Source organism: Mirounga angustirostris, unplaced genomic scaffold (assembly GCF_029215605.1).
Source record: "Mirounga angustirostris isolate CCGP_5_RB_7025 unplaced genomic scaffold, mMirAng1.0.hap1 SCAF_10, whole genome shotgun sequence".
Taxonomy (NCBI): domain Eukaryota; kingdom Metazoa; phylum Chordata; class Mammalia; order Carnivora; family Phocidae; genus Mirounga; species Mirounga angustirostris.
In genome coordinates this window covers 40,399,396-40,417,252 of record NW_026991718.1, presented here as the reverse complement: position 1 = coordinate 40,417,252, position 17,857 = coordinate 40,399,396, and the positions used below count along the sequence as shown (strand labels likewise).

The following is a 17,857-nucleotide window of genomic DNA, read 5'->3' as shown; positions in this document are numbered from 1 at the left end:
TCAGAATATCAGGCATCGAAGATGGCTTGAGAAGTGGCCACCTAGTCTCTGTTTTTATACTTTAGTTCAGGGTAATTTATTTCAGATTCATTTGTACATCAGTACTTTCACATGGTGCATCTTTATGGCCAGGACTGTTAAATAGATGAAAGATGAAAAAACAGAGATTCAAATATGATAACATGCCTGAAAAAAACATGGCTATGAGTATTTAAAAAATCCCAGGAATTGTCCTAATCCTGACCCAGTATTCTTTTCATTACAACATATTACTTCTCGAATTCTAAGGGATCATGGTCCATTACTGAAAAATTTGATAAAAATGCTTTCCCTTTTTGTACCAGAACTTGCTTCCCAGTAATATGCAACAACTGACCTTTACACAGCCCTCTATGATCTAGGTTAAGATTAGATTAAATCTATCCTCTACCTGAGAGCTCAAATACTTGAAAACCCAGTTATCTTCTAAAATGCCATCTTCTCCCAGTTCTCAATCATATGCATGTTTTTTTTTCTCTTAATGGCCTGTAACTATTAGTCAATGAATGTTTTTAAGAGGTATATTTAGTTATTTTTTCCTGAAATCAAACATTAGTTTTTTGGATCAAAGGCATGGTATTATTATGTTACAGCAACAAATGTGCTGGTTCCCCACACCCCAGTATCTCTCTTCAAGGTGATACAATGGGAGCCAGATGTAACCCTGCATGCACACGTAATTTTTTTCTTTGGCACTATAGAGAAGAATCCCAAAATTATGAATCTGGGAGCTCATATAAGAACTACCACTAAGCTACCACTCTCCTTCCAGAAAGACTAAGACAAATCTTTGCTCCCTACTGTTTTACAATCCTTTTAATTATAAACAGATGGCCCCAGGCATTTTATACCCTTTTGAAATATAAAAACAATACTCCTGAAGATAAATCTCTATCTATGGAGATCTCTATTCAATCACTGTGTCACATCCATGTTTGTCCTTTTTACTTAGTGTTCTTTGCTTAGAAGGCCATAATTATGTAAAAAATATTTTTCTTTAAGTTCCGCATTAGTGTGCCAAGGATTCAGTCTTCAGTACACTGATTATTTCATGCTATAAAATCTGCCTAGTGTTTTTCCTGCACCAGATACTACATAGATGCTGTTAAATCTTCAGTCTCTCCTTCAGCACAAAAGTGTCCCTTTAGCTTCAGCTTTTCAATCTACATTTGCAGTTGACATCTCCATGAACATGTTTTTTGGGCACCTGAAACCCAATATGTTCTATAATAAACCATCTACCTTCCCTTCCTAAACCATTCATCCCCAACTTTAGACACTTATATATTGGAAATATAGAGTCAAGGAAGTAAAGAGAGACTGATAATCACCTTTGTCTTCTCTAATTTATGGTTATGTCCTTACTTCCTTTTAACAAACAGGGTACCTTCTGTGTGCCAGGCACTAAGAATCCAGCAGTGACCAAAGGTATCAAATTCCCTGCTCACAGGGAGTTTATTAAAATAGAGAAAGACAATAGGCAGAGAAGAAAATGATAACCTAGTATTACAGATGGAAATAAATGTTTTGAAGAAAAAGAGATCTGGGTATTTCTATTAACTATATCACCATTTCTGTTAACTATATCTATTAACTATATCGCCATTGCATTGGGAAACATCAGCTTTGGCTCTGACACAGGCTTGGATGCCTGAAACTGAACAGCTGAGTCATACAGGAAAATGATAGACCATTTCAACCTAACAGCATTCCTTAAAAATATGGTTCTGGCCCCAAATACAAACAAGACCCAAATGCATATGCTTTGAGGCATCCAGAGACAGATACTGCCCTTTTCCATCCCCTTCTACTGCACATCTCAAGAGGAGGGTGGCCCCCTGCACACTTGAGCGTCAAGGTGATAGGAGCTGAAGAGACAGGGAAAGGCAGTGAGAACAAAGTAGTTTGGGGCTTAGAGTTTTCATTAACCATCTGCTTCATAATGCACAGAAAGAAATTCACCATATTCAAGTCAGAGAAGCTCTCACCTCACTTAAGCGAGGTCTGATCACATGTTTCCACTACAAAACAAATTTGGCTGGGGCTATTCATAATAGCCCCATCCTGTGCTCACTCATCTTAATATGTAAATGAAGAACTTATGGAACTCTCTAAGAATCATGTAAAAACCATGCAAACAGTGAGATAGGTAATAAACATGATAGACAGTGGAGATTAAGCCTATGGATAACTGGTAGTACTATAGGGAAATCTAGAAAATGGGACAGAAGCAATAATCCACAGTAAAATGGAAACAGAAATTCTAGAAGCAAAGAATGAGTGTTAAAACCACAACCGAAGGCTTATTCAGTGTCAAGTAAAATTCACAAAAAGATACCAACATCTAAAGCTACTCTTAAAATAGTTAGATTTCAAGCATAAAGACAAAAAAGTGAACATTTTTAGCTCCTTATGAATATAGACCCTGAATATTAAAATTCTTCATCAGCATTTTGATCCTAAGTATGTGCTACTCATGTACAACCCCGGGAAGAACCATTTGATTTTGAAGTGATCCAGGCAGGGGTGTATATGCAGGGTATTTGGGAATGGAAGAGCAGGGAAAAGCAGGGAACAGTTAATACAATGTATTAATACAGCAGAAGAGTTTAAATATTTAGGAGGGAAATTGCTTCCAGAGGAACATGGCATGAACCAAAGTTGGGAAGGCCGAGAATCTTCAGTAATGGTCTCTTCTCCCCTCTTTTTCACACAACCAACAACCTCTTCGAAATAGAACGAAAAGGGGTGGGGGGGGGAGATGGCTGGAGAGATAAAGGAGAATAATAAGAAAATACTTGTAAAAAGACAAAGCTGAATTTTAACAGGAGAACGTGGAGCTTTTTTCTAAATTTCTCTTCACTTCTCGATGACAGGTCTTCAGAAGCTGCTGTTCTCCATTTCTTTCCCTTTGCTTTTCACAAGCTAAATCCTAGCTAAATCCAGATGACATGGCAGAAATTGATATTATCTGTAATATTCAGATAAATACTGCTTCTAGAATAGGGAGATGCAATACTGACCACAATTAAGTCTTACCAAGGTTCGGAAAGAATATTAGTGCCTCAAGTGGACAATAGTCTCACACTTTGTCATATCTCCTCAGCAAAATAACCTTTTTTTTTTTGTTTTTTCATATACTTGCATTTGTAGCCTTTTTCAAATCCTTCATGCTTGAATCTATTTTCTGGATTGAGTTGGGGTTTTTTTGTTTTGTTTTGTCCTAGAATCTGAACATCAATAGTTTCTGACATTTCCCTTAAAACATTGATGCATCTTAGAGTCTAAGTTCCTTTGCTGCCTCTTGAATCTGATTCTGCACTGTGAGAACTGCCCATGAGATAAGGGGAAGCTTTGGTCAGAAATCCTCTCCATCCAGAGCCCAGATGTGTAATTTTCGTAAACAGTATCAATCAATAAACTTAATTGACATTAAGCAGAAGGAAAATAAAGTAAGTTGATGATTTTTTAAAATTTTTGACACGTTGACAATATGTGGTCAAGACCTGAACTTTCTTATAAAAATTATTTTCTTTAAGAATAATGTACCATGAGCTTTCAGCAACTGAGATTTCTGGCCTGGGGAAATTGGCAGAAGAGAATTTTTCCAGAGATGTACTCACCCATATAAAGTTGTATCTTAACTGTAATGCAGGGAGAGAACAGCATGCAGATAGAGCATTGCAAAAGCAATTTCTTTCAGAGAGATCAAAATGTTTCTGTGAAGCTGCTACAACTTCCACTCTAAGGATACAATTGCTTAGTCTTCAATGCAGAAGCACCCACATAAACAAAGCATGTAATAGAGGAGATAGGGGAATGCAAAATAAACACATTAAGGAAGGATTGGCAGAAAAGGCAAAGTTTCCAGAACAAAATCATAAGGAATATTTCCCCTTGCATTTTCCACTAGATTTGATTTCTCAAAGATTTCAGATGTCTCCTCTCATTTGGAGACTTCAACTTTCCTGTTTAGAATCAGTTTTATTGTAGTGAACTTGTTAGGAGTCTGGAATCAACAATCACCAGTGTTTATCCACAGTGGAGACCAAGCGGGAAACCTACACTTCCACCCTCCCACCTCCTCCCACACACACAGTAATGAGGTGCCCCTCCCCCCTCCCCCCTTAGATGGAGTCAGAAGAGGCCAGTGGAGAGACAGACTTTCATAATCACCCAGTAGTAATGAGACTACCAGCAGTGCACTGTCAGTAGAAACCATACGGGGGGGCGCCTGGGTGGCTCAGATGGTTAAGCGTCTGCCTTCGGCTCAGGTCATGATCCCAGGCTCCTGGGATCGAGTCTCACATCGGGCTCCCGGCTCAGCGGGGAACCTGCTTCTCCCTCTGACCCTCTCCCCTCTCATGCTGTTTCTCTCTCGCTCGCTCTCTAAAAAAAAATAAATAAAATCTTAAAAAAAAAAAAAAAGAAAGAAAGAAACCATACGGGGTATTGGAACTCCCACCCTGCCAAGCAGTAATAAGACTCCTATCCAAATGTCAACAAAGACTAGGGAACTGGGTTTCTATAGCCACCTGACAATAACGAGGCATCACCCTCCCTTCTGCTGAAGTGGTGTCAGAGATCTTCAGCTAAAAGAAAAGGTTTAAATAGGATCTAGAGTTATAACATAATACAAAAAGCTACAGTTTAAAAAAAAAAAAAGATTCATCATACGGAGAATCAGGAGGATTTCAGACAAAATGAAGAGACAGTAGGTGCCAATATCAAGATGGCAGGGTTGTTAGGATTGTAAGTGTGCTCCCTACCAGGTGGCACGTTATAATGTTATAATGTAAGAAGTCTTGGACATACAAACTTATAAACTGTTGTGGGTGGTCATTGAGAGCATGTGACCACCAGTTGCCCTTTGAGCTGTCTGTCCCTGGCAATCAGAGGCTCCACCCTCCCCTGTCCTTGGAATGTGCCTTCTGCTTGGGGGGAGGACGGGCTAATTCTGTTGGCATTTCTCACTCTCAGAAGCTGCCCCAAGGGTAGGCTTCAGGTGGGGAGGTGGTGTTGAGACCATCTGGGCGTGATTAAACCCAATTAAGGCCTCTATAATAAAGCTTTAAGATTTGGCCAGTGAGTGCAGAGATCTACTCGTCTTGGGGCTGCCTAAAACGAGCTGCATAGTTCCCTTGATTTTTAAATCTGCCACCTACCTCATCTGGAGTGGCCTGCCTCTTTCTTTGTCCCTCCCTGCCCTGTGCTTTTAAGGGCCGGTTTCAGATAATACCCAGCAAACTCCCAGGAGGTTTCCAAACCAACAAATACATACAAACAAGCAAGTACAAAAGCAATCACATGACATCCTCATTCTCTGTCCTGGTAGACAATGACAAGCACCTTTTGTGAAAGTTTTATTCCCAAGTAACTGTGACAATGTTTTGACAACAGGGCCAGCTAAACTCACAGAGCAGATGCCAGAGTTTCCTGTTAAGTGGGGAGACGCAAGACCAAATGAGTCCTAGATTCATTTTGGAGTGCCACCCAAAAAACTACTGGGCTCCCCAGATTCCGGCAAGAGCAGAGGTACCCTGTACAGTATTTCTGACGACCCACATGTTTGGTCATTACTCATTTCACCAGTGCAAAAATTATTTCTAACATCTCATATGCTAATTAACAAATTGCCTAGTGCAGTGATTCTCACATTAAATGCTCACAGAATCCGCTGGGAGTCATGCTAAAATGCAGACTCTGATTCATTATGTCTGGGTTGAGGGCCTGAGATTCTACATTCTAACAAGCTCGTAGATGCTGCCTGTTAGTGGTCTCTGAACTACACTAAATAGCAAGAGGCTAGTGCAGATTTAGATGGTGATATTGAAGTGCCAGTTTGAGCCTCCTTTGAAATGTAGACTCCTGATTAGGATCTTTAAAATGCTCAGGAACTACCTTTGGAATGTGGACTTGAATGAGATCTATCAAGTGTTAAACAGTTACTTTGGTGCAAAGTTAATTCTCTCACCCACGTACGTACCACACGGCTTATACTGATGTGTTTTAAAGTAAAGTACACACAGTATAATGGCCCATTCAGATACTGTGGGTACAAACAAACTGTCCATTTGGGAGAGAGAGGGAGAGAGAAGGAGAGAGACAGAGACAGAGAGGGAGAGGATAGAGGAATGCCACTACCTGGTATAAAATTTTGTGCAAGCTGGGCCCTCCTGGCTCCACTTTCTCATAGCAACCCGAGAATTTCCAATGCAGAGCACAGTAATTATGCATCTGTCTCCTAGCTCAGTTCCCTCAGACATGTCACATATAAGCATTAAGCTGTATTTTTTTTTCCCCAGTGGGGAGAAGATAGGCTCACTGGATGACATTTTATAATGAGCTTTATTTATTAATAGGTTTGCACCTAAAAGCAATGTTCCTAGTTACTGCTATTGGAACCATATATGAATTGCTGTTGTTAGGATCCATCAACATTAAATACAATAGGCTCCCTTGATATCAATATGTATTGTTTATACCACTGCCATCTAATCAAATTAGAGGAGTTCTTATCCCAGCCAACTGAAAGTTAATATGTATACTTGTACAGTATAATCTCATAAAATATTATTGCTTTGGTTAGTAACAAATTATATTAAGATATATTTTCTGCCGTTAGGTGTACGAAGATATATCCACACATATCTATTGATAGTTATGTTGTGCACTGATACTATCCTGAACGCAGCTCAAAGTCTCTATTTTACTAATGGTCTCAGAGTAGTAATTTTCAACATAATTCAAGGCTTTGACTCTGATTCCAAATAATTCAGAAGCTTTGCATTTGGAATTTTTGGTTACTTCATTCTCATCTCTGATTTAACCAGGTCACTTATGATAGAGACAATTAACTTAGATTAAATTCTAAATTTAAAAAAAAATTGAACTCATGTTTAGAAAACTCATCTTATGTTTGCCAAGCACTTATACTAAAACCTAGGATATAAAGATTAATAAGATGAGGACATGAACCCTTGAGAATGCATTATATGGAAAGGGAGACAGAAACAAATGATAGTTGATCATTGTAATGGGGTAAAGTAAGTGTTGTTGTGAGGTAGTACCAAGTGATGGGTAAAGAATAATGCAGTGGAGGGGTGCTTGGGTGGCACAGTCGGTTGAGCGTCTGACTCTTAGTTGTGGCTCATATCGTGATCTCAGGGTTGTGAGATTGAGCCCCAAGTGGGCCTCCACACTCAGCATGGAGTCTGCTTAAGACTCTCTCTCCCTCTCCCTCTGCCCCTCCCTTACCACATTCTCTCTCTATCTAAAATAAATAAGTAAATCTTTTAAAAAAAGAAGAAGAATGCAGAGGAAGGGATAACCAACTGTTTGCATAAATCAGGAAAATTTTCAGAGACACTTCTATTTGCTAAGACTTGACAGAAGAGCAAGGGGATCGCAGAAAGTTGAGAGGAAGAGGAACATTCTTACAGAAAGAAAACCCATGAACAAGAAAGGCACAAAATTATAAATGGCACCATGTATTCAGAAATTGTCAAGATGTAGTGAGTGGCAGGAATTGAAGCTGGAAAGTCAAACGCTGCCATAACATAAGGAACCTAGCATGCCAAGTTAAGGCATCTGGGCTTTATTCAGAAGGCAGCATTTATCTGAAGAAAGTTGTAAAGAAAGAAAGTGATAGGAAATGCGATTTTGAGGAAGGCAAGTCTGGTAATATGGAGACTTACTTAGAGGAAACATAAGTGAAGACAAGGAGATGAAGGGCAAGGCAAATGCAATAGCTTGAGCAAGACAGATGAGGCTGAATCTATCCAGTGACAATGGACACAGATTCTAGATTCCAGAGGATTATCTTGACAGATGTCTTGATAGGTGAGCGCCTGGATTTGGGGTTGAGGAACAGCCACCCCTTGAACCTGTGTCATGTAAGATAGAGTTCTGATTGTTTGACTTAAAGTCTAATGCTTTCAACCTCCTCCTTTCTTTAATTCTCCTCCCTGAACAAGTTGGGTTCTTAGAAGGTGTTGGGTTGGCAAGAAAATTAACTTGACAGATGAATCATCCTGACCATGACTATTACAGCCCACTTTGCATAACTGCCTTGTAAGATACTGGAATTGTCCTAGGACTCAACTTGAGTTATGTGCCTCTGTATCTTCAGAGAAAAGTTTAGAAGAGGAAATGCAGCTACTGTTAATGGTTGTGTTTGGCTGCATGTAATACTACTGTGAATAAACCACAGGGTTATTACACACACACACACACATGCAGAGTTCTGCAGTATTACACAATTCCCAAGAATCTCATACTTATTGCAGCCTTTAGAATTGTAGTCCAGTGTGCCCCACATGCAGAGGGTGCAATGTGAATGGAGCCCCCCAGGGGTCATGTGATGCATTGGTGCTGAGTGAAGCAGGTAGTCCAGGCTGATACAGCTGCTTGAGTTCCATTTTCCTGCTATGCGATCTCTGATATGACCTTGCCTCCTGATTGCAAGGTGACTGCAACTCCAGAAATTGTGTCCACATCCTTGGCAGGAATAAAGCCGAAGGAAAATAGAGAGTCTTCTCTAAAGTCTCTGAGACAACCAGCTCAGGAACATTTGCTTGATCTCATGACTAGAACTGAGTTACATTGCCTTCTATAGCTGCAAATGAGTCTAGGAAAATTAGTATGAGGTTGCCCAGAGAAAATCAGAATTCTGTTGGTAAAGAACAAGGGAGTAAGGATATTATATAGGCAGTGAAGTCAGTGTCCATTATACCCAGTAATCGGAATTCAGACACTGTCTGAAGAGACTGAGGATGAGGAGGGGCTGAAGAACATGGTACCCCACACACAATCCAGAATGTTCTCCCTGATTTATCATCTATTATCTTACATATTTTATATATGCGTTTTATTGTCTGTCTTTCCTACTTGAGAATAAGTTTGATGTAGGCAGGAATTTTTCTCTTTCCTTATATCCTGTATTCCCCAATGCTTGGAACTGTGACTGGTACAAAGTAAATACTTAGTGTTTGTTACATGAGTAAATGAATATTCAACCCAGCCAGGGATCAATGGATCTCAGCTCTCCCCTGCAACATGGTGGAAAGGGCATAAGGGAGGAACTACATATGTGCTACTGAGATGTCTTTGTTTACTTTTTGGTGAAATTCTTTAGAACTTTAAAAAGAAACTTTCAAAAAATGGATCCACAAATTAGTTGGCATGGTCTCACAGATACCACTAATTGGATCTGTAGTAAGAAAAAAAAGTCAGAAGGTAGAACTAAAAATAATACAAGTTTTCTCAAAACCCATGCAGTTTGGAACAATTCCTTAAGGCAGAAGGGCTCCAGCAGAAAATACAGGGCTAGAAATTGCCACTAGGAGGAGCAGCTAAGAGATCCTTCTTTTCCAAAGATGCCATTATGAAGAGCAGATGTACTCCAGCCAGGAAGACATCTTAATTTGGAGATTTCCGGTGTTCTGTGCCATCCCAAGTGATTACTTTCACAGGAGGAGAATATTGTCTCTGATTTTCTACTTTGCATGAGTGAGGAGACTCTAGGAATTGATATCCATTATGTACTTGACTGAAAAGAGAAAACGTCACTGTTCCCTCCTCTAACAAAAGGGTCAGTGAGGCCCGGGAGGGGAGCCCTCAGAGAGGAAAGAATTAGAAATACAGGATGAGAATTCCTTGAATAGAAAGATGCAAAATAGAAACTTGACAGTTTCATAGCACAGAAAGTCCAGACTAGGAATTGTAGGAAAAGTGAACAACCAGTGTGTTAACCTACTTCCCTACAGAGTGTGAGGTCTGGCATCCTAAAGATCTACCAGGTGAAAACGCTGGAAATCAAAATCTTCAGTAATTTGAATGAATGATCTATTAATTACCTCTTATGATGGATAGCAATTGCCTCAGTTTTGGTCTGAGACTTGCCTTGAATTAAACTAACCAACTGCAGAGACATGGGTTATAAGGGCAAAACAAAAATTAAAATACCTACCTTCTTATTATAGATGAGTCAACTGAAAGTGTTATACAGTTACTCTGGGATTTCACCTGTGTTGATATTTTAGAGATTAAAAAAAAATGTATTAGAATAAACTCTGTGCTTGTTAAATTCCATTTAAAATGGCTTTACTGTGTAATTTTATTGACCTAATAAGAAATTATCAGATAATATTTTATAAAATCAAGATCTATCCCTTAAATGCACTTAACATGGTTTCAATAAACAAGAGACATATTTTCTGCTTCTAGGTTCTCAAAAGTTGAAAATAAAAAGTGCAGTTTTAAACATAAACAGGTAAGGACATCAACATTGTAGATATAAAAACGAGTTTATAATGCAGATATAATATTAAAGAGATGGCATTTTGCCATTTGAAGAATTCTAAGCTCAGGGAAAACCATGTTCAAATCCCTGAGATGCCATTTCCTCACTGTGTGACCTTGGGTGATGCACTGCGTATTTCTGAAATCCAGTCTCCTAATCTTTGAAATGAAGATCTGAATGTCTTTTTCTTAGTGTTAAGTGATTTAGTGCGAAAACTAGGCAAATATGCTTAGCACTCTGCCAGGCAAATAGCCGTTTCATGATCATTGTTTGTCAAATATGAAACCAAGTAAGTATTAAAAAGGTTGAGGCAAGAGAGTAAAACAAAACCATCCTGGCCAGCCTTTTCTATTTTAAAATAAGACACCTACATATGAGATTTGATGGACCATGAAAAAACCTCCCACCTGGAATTATTTCCCCTCCTGTCACTGCTTTTCAAGTAGAGGCTAAGAAATCTCTCCTGGGTGCAATTACTGGTGAATAAGCCTGAGTCCCAACATAGCAAAAGTAACAGTGTGACCTCTTTCTAGGGATTCATTTTTTTAAAGAAGATTTGGTAGTAGATAAGGGATTTGCTTTTTGATGTTTGACCTCTCCTATTATACTCAGCTCGATTTATTATGCAACCATGATAAGCCCCAGGCTGCTATTCTTTGGGACCTGTGACAGCCTTGAATAAAGTCCAGTATGAATCATGCAAAATGGCTGCTCTGAGTTGCTGTGGATTTAGACCCTCTAAAGAGTTACGTTTCCATCTTACTGATCTATGTGAAAATATTTCAAACAATCACACATGAAAATGTTTCTCCAAAATTCCTTATTGGCTGAGTTGAATATTCTTGCAGTGCAAAGAGCAAAAGGTAAACCTCAAACATATTGGGAACAAGTTGTTTTCTAGTAATCAGTCAAGGAGGAAGGATTTCTGGGTTCACTGAGGATTGGCCCACTTCTAACCAGGTCTAGCATTCTAGATATGGCAACCTTGTCTCATTGGCCTCTACTCCCATCTCTTATCCATGCCACCTCCTGATAAATTCAGAGCTCAGAGAATCTTGATTCCAGCCCTTGAGTGGAGGATTCTGCCATGTCACTGCCAAGTTTTGTTTATGCCCCTACCTCTAAAATGATTGACATCTGCTCATAAGATCAGGCATCAACTGAAATCAGGATAAATATAATGCTGGACATTACCTGACTCATACTAGATAAATTTAGAGATAACAACTTAATACAACCACACTCCAAACAACCCCTAAAGAAGAAAAAGGAGATGTCTTAGGATTGGTGAAATTAACACTTTGGGTTTTAGGCAGTCACATCAGTCTCTTTTATGAAGTTTCATTGGTAGGAACCAATGGAGACTATACCTCGTATATTATTTAACACTGTGGCTTTCATCTGAATAAGAGGAGTGATAGTTGGCAACCAGCAGACTCTGAGCATATCGACTGGCATGTGACAAAGTCACATGAAGGAAGCAGCATTTGGTATTCCAGTTTGCAGTCATGAATAGGGCAGTGGATTGAATGTCTAGGTCATTCAACCTCAGACTGAGTCCAGGCATGCTTTGGGAACAACTCTGTGACTTTGGAAGTGCCATCCATTATCACATCGCTGTGCCAAAAATTGTTGTCAAGGAAGGAGAGATAGGTCTAAGCCATCCAGCTCTGTCTCATTATCTCACTCTTGGGTTCAAGGGAAGGGAAATACTAGAAAAATTTCAAGGGCAATTGGCCCCTTCAGGCCAGCACTAATAAAAAAGTATTAAATCTCAGTCAGTGGAGATCCCCATGTATCCATCACACTAGGTCCTATTCTTCCTTTTGGAGGGAGGAGGTGAAATCATTTGCCAAAACTAGGTTCAACATGTCTGCAAGTCTCCTAAGACTACTAGTGAAGCAAGATAATCTCCATACCTTTTTTAAGGCTATTGACATTTCTATTAAAAGGTTCTCACAGAAAAAAGCCAGAGTCCCAAAGTCCCCCAGAGATATTCAAGGGATCTTGTCCCTACAGATGCTCCCCTATTTCAACTGCAGGATCCCACAAAAACTGGGCCTGAGTTGGGATGGCTTGTATGTGGCCCATTTCCATTATCCCCCTCCTATATCCACAACCAGCATTGCTGCTCAGTAGATCACGCCTATTCTCAAAGCCCTTTTCTCTGGTTGAGTACTTCATCTTTTTCCCTTCCTGAGATCCCAGAACAAAACAGAGGCCTAGGTGAACAATGAACTCAGCTTATCATTGTTTGAGCTGCAGCTCTCTGGGCTACTTTGGGAGTTTCCCTGACTCTTTTTAAGAACTGTGGCTCTAAGAATTAATGCAATTTCTAAACGGAGCCTCACAAATTTTACGTAAGTGCTTTATGCACTTGTGAATCACGTATCATGTTTTGTAGGTACCAAGAGGGGTTTGATCACATGCCATCTCAGTCAAGACCCGCTTCATTCTCCCTCTGCCGAGGGTCACAGAAGGCAGAGTAGTAGAGGTGGAGGCCTTGCCCTTGATGTTTGTTGGGTGAGGTGTGCTAAGAAATCAGGTGAAGGGAAAAGATACTTACCCATGGGCAGGGGCCTGGGCACTCTGACTCCCACCAGCTCCAACAACTCACTCTTCCTCACTTCTCATATCCAACTCAATAGGACTTTTGTACCTACTTCTCAGATGGCTCTCAAGTTCACTCCCCCGCCCCTTGCCCACTGCCTTCTGGCCCTTCCAACTAAGAGACTGCCTTACCTCCTATCTGGTTGCTCCTGGCTCCGACTGATATCTTGCTCCACTGCCCAGTCAGTCCTCCTGAAGCATGCTCAAGACCTCTGACGTGTGTCGCCTTTCAGTTTTTATACAAACTCTTTAACCTGGCATATGAGGTTTTCTAAATTCTAGCCTTGCCCTCTCAGCTCTATGTTCTGCTCCTATTCTAGTTCTTATCCAGAGTTACCTACTGCCCCTGTACACAGTGTGCCCTGGACACTCTCTGTTAGTCCCTTTCCTAGAACTGCTGCCTTCTTTCTTCCCTTCTAATGCCCAAATAAATGCTTAGATCTAGATCAAACTCTGGCTCAGCTGTGAAGCATTCCCTGATCCTCTGTCCTGGGACTGCTCACTCTCTCTCCTGTGCTCTCTTAGTAAATCAGACTGCATTTCCCTCTAGTCATGATCAGTGTCCTTTATTTTATTGTTCACTAGATTGGGAACTCAGAGAATGTAAAACTGTTATCTAGTATAACTTAGGATCTGTCATTGCAGGCATAAGAGCCTGGCACAGAATACAAATACGATAAATATTGAATGATTCCACCTGCTGGTCTGGCTTTCCCATTTTACCACCTGGGTGTTTATTTACAGAGACCTTATGGTGTTATGGTTAAGAGTTCAGCCTTTGGGAGCCAAACTATCTGGATTTGAATCTTGGCTCTGTCCCCTCATATCTTTGTTATCTTGAGCAAATTACTGCATGGGGCTAATAATATGGACCTCATATAGTCAACATGAGAATTAAATGAGTTGATATGAGTAAAGCATTTAGAACAGTGCCTGGTGCACAATAAACATTCAATAAAGGTTAGCAAGTTCATTTAGCTAAACTCTCTCTCACGCATGTGATCACTGAAGAAAAAGGACAGAGTGGTAAGTTGTACTGGGGTTTTGTTCAAAATGATCCAGGGAGAGAACGGGTCTGGAGAAGAAAAAGCCGGGCAGATTCCACAGTCCAGGACAACAGTGGGCCAGGATGAGGGAGTTTGAGAAAGGGGTGGGTGGGTCCAGAGTCCCAGAAGGGCAAAAAGGTCAGAGTCTGTGACAGCAGCACCATGAACAGCATACAAAATGCCTAGCCTCAGGGCATATGGGGCTTGTTGTCTGTTCCATGTTTGCTTTCCCTTCCAATAGGCAGTCCTGGAAACTCAAGCAATAACAAAGTCAGAGGAAACCAAAGGTCTACCTGGGCCCAGGCCCATGGAGGAAAAAACATAGATCTAAATCATCTCACGCTGACATAACCAGAGTGTATGCAGCCCACACATCCCCTGGGCTAATACCCTCTACATTTCCATCTTCTACATCATGCCATGCCTTTTTCTTGTAACTTTCACAGTTATAGGTCACCGCTCTAGGCAACGTATGAGCTGTGAGGAATGCAATGCCAAATGACAACTCTTGGACTCTTCCTTCAGTACCTAGCTCATTTTCTTCTCATAAAACATTCAAAGCACTTAAAATTATTACTTTGTTCCTGAGTCATAATGTTGTTGAAGCTTATAAAAATCATTTCAGTGTTAATTCCCCTGGCTCAACTCTCTTATATTCTTCCTTAGAAGTTGTATATAATTTAACCAGAAAAAGTTTTTCTTTCTCAAAACGAACTGGAGTAATTAGAAAATAGATGAAGAGAGGAAAATGAAATAACTGCTAGGTGAATACAGGGTTTGGAGTTGGGAGTTAGAAATTAGGGCAATCACCTAGTCAGCCTGGTTCACTGACTTCTTTGTTAAAAAATGACCATTTGACCTGGGCCTTTACCCCCCAGGCATTCGCACCATCAACCACAGGCTGAGGTACCATATGCAGCCAAATAGAACTATTGGTCTTTTTTACTCTTTCTCGTTGACAACACTGGTCAACCAGTCCGGAAAGTGCAAAAGTCATGCTGAAGACAGCTCAGGCATAATGTATCAAACCAAGAATTCTGGCTTTCTTCAGAGTCCATTTCTCCCTCAAAAGAGCTACTTCAAGTGATGGATGGGACGTGAGGAAGCTGCAAGCACAGCTCCCAGCTATGCCTCCTGGTGAAGGGGACCATGGAGCTGCACCTGAGCTGCTTTTGCAGGAGGCACAGAGGCAGGATATGGATTATGACGTTTCTGGGAATAGAGTCTATAAATCTCTCACCAAGATTCTCAGAAAAGGATCATGACTTAGAAAGGATTAACTCATTGTCCCAGAGATCCAAGAGAGAACATCACAAAGGATGTCCTGATATAACATTTTAGTGATTTAAAGGGAAGCTCCAGGATAAATGATTGGTGTCTCTTTTACAAGAGGTGGACACCACTGAACAGGAGACTATTAAGCCAATAGATGACTTCCAGAAGTCATAGAGCATGGGACTAACGCTGCAGAGGACTTAGTCCAAGAAGGAGAAATCCCCAGTCTTGGTGGTGTGTGAAAACAGAATGGGAAACTGGGATGCTTTACCAAAAAAGCCTCACACATTCAGTAGGACAGGTTACCAGAAATGACCATACTGGTTGATGCGCCTTGTTTATCTGCTCAGTCAGATAACTCAGTTCTTAACATAGTAAAAGACTACATTTTTAACCATAGTACAGTGGCATCTCAACCACCAGAACACATACAAGAACTAATAATGAACCCTAGAGGCCTCACAGTACCATGGTGTAAGGTGGATGGTGACTTTGGAACCCAAGATTATAGGTACCAATTCCATAAATGTGCTTCCAAGCATTCTAAGGACATACTTGTAACCCTGACATGGAACTCACAGCATTGCACAGAGACTCTGATGTTGATGATCGGTTCTGGTAGGGGAGATGACTGATAGGAGTGGAGTGCTTGGAGCATCCCCCAAATATGTCATTCCATATTGGTGCCTAATGAGGGGAAAGCTGGCTTTGAGAGGTACCATTTGAGCAATGGAAGACATAGAACACACCAGAATGATTCTGAATCCAGCTCCAGCACTCCAGTTTATTTCTGTGGGCAGGCATTAGCATTCATAGTTGAAATGCTCTGTAGAAGGATCAAACATTGTGCATTAGTACAAATGTTGCCATTTTTTAAGTGGAAAAATATAATCAGCTGCCCAAAGTTACTTCTGGGCAAAGGGGTCAGTGGAACTCTCCCATTTGACATTGAATCTGTGACTCTAGGAACCATCAATAAATGACAAAGGCAGAAACTTCAAACTTCAAAGAACTATTAGCTTGAATAACAGAAATGAATGTTGACTGGTTACTTGATTAATCGTGGGGTTTTCTTTACTTTGGATGCTTGTTTTTCTATCTTGGATGGAAAATGTTAGTATTTTAGATTTTTGGATGACTGGCTTTGGTTTGTGGGGTTTCAACACAGCTGTTCTGAGCCCAGTTTACTTGTCATTGGTAAAAAAAGGTTGGATCCATCTCTCAGGCTATTTGGAAATAGCAAATGTTTACTGGATTCATTTTGGAATATTTTAGCAATAAGATACTTGAATGCTGTGGACAAAATCATAACGCAGTCCATTTTATTTTTAGCATAATGCTAATTACAATATCACATCACAATAAAAATTGAATTGGCCATAGAAGTACAAGTACAGAAAGATCTATACCCTTCCACTGTACTTCTTCTTAAAGCTGGTTATTAGAACTGAAAAAAATAATATTATTTGATTAAATTTCCATCCAAGTCTAGGTAAAACTTAGAATAAAACAATAGGAATAGACCTAATGAAGCCAGAGTTCTGTAATATACCTTACTCTTATACTCCTCACATGAGTATGTGGCATATACTCTCCATATCCAGGTATTTTGTAAGGAATATTGACTTTTTTTTTTAAGATTTTATTTATTTATTTGACAGAGAGAGACACAGCAAGAGACAGAACACAAACAGGGGGAGTGGGAGAGGGAGAAGGAGGCTTCCCGCTGAGCGGGGAGCCCGATGCGGGGCTTGATCCCAGGATCCTGGGATCATGACCTGAGCCAAAGGCAGGCAGTTAATGACTGAGCCACCCAGGCACCCTAGGAATATTGACTTTTATCTGATGTTTAATCATCTTAAATCCCAAAACCATTACAATTTTTGCATTTGCATTTTCAAATTCTTTGACCAAATGTCAAAGCATTTTCCTTCACTGTTTCTTTGCCATTTGATTCAAGATAGTCTAAAGGACTTTTAGAGGGTAAAACTACTTATGGAAATAGTATGCACAGCCGTGTTAGCCATTTCACATGTATGTAATATGCACATGTGCATGTCAGCCTCAGTGACACATCTGTACTATTTGTAGGATAGGATTTGCAGTCCAGTTTAATATCAGTTTGATAAATGGTGTTTCAGTTGACCAAACAAACATAGGGTAAACATTTGACCTATTTTTTAAAAATTTAAATTTGTGCAAAACATTTGAAGGATTTATTTATTTTATAAATATGGTGGTCTTGTTATACAAGCCTACAAATTTTTCTTTTTTTTTTTTTTTTAAAGATTTTATTTATTTATTTGAGAGAGAGAGAAAGCACATGAGAGGGGGGAGGGTCAGAGGGAGAAGCAGACTCCCTGCCGAGCAGGGAGCCCGATGCGGGACTCGATCCGGGGACTCCGGGATCATGACCTGAGCCGAAGGCAGTCGCTTAACCAACTGAGCCACCCAGGTGCCCCAAGCCTACAAATTTTTCTTTGCAATGTGATTTTTTTTTCATTTTAACCAGCTCAAAAATGTTTGAAAAGGCAAGCTTAATTTTTTTGTAGGCTAATTTATTTGGGAATTCAAATTCTCTGTT

General features: G+C 40.1%; 1 pseudogene; it reads left to right on the top strand.

Annotated features, from left to right (window-relative positions):
- Window positions 1-16,399, top strand: part of LOC123850755 (cytokine receptor-like factor 3) — a 64,372-nt pseudogene extending 47,973 nt beyond the window's left edge.
- The last annotated feature ends 1,458 nt before the right edge of the window (window positions 16,400-17,857 follow it).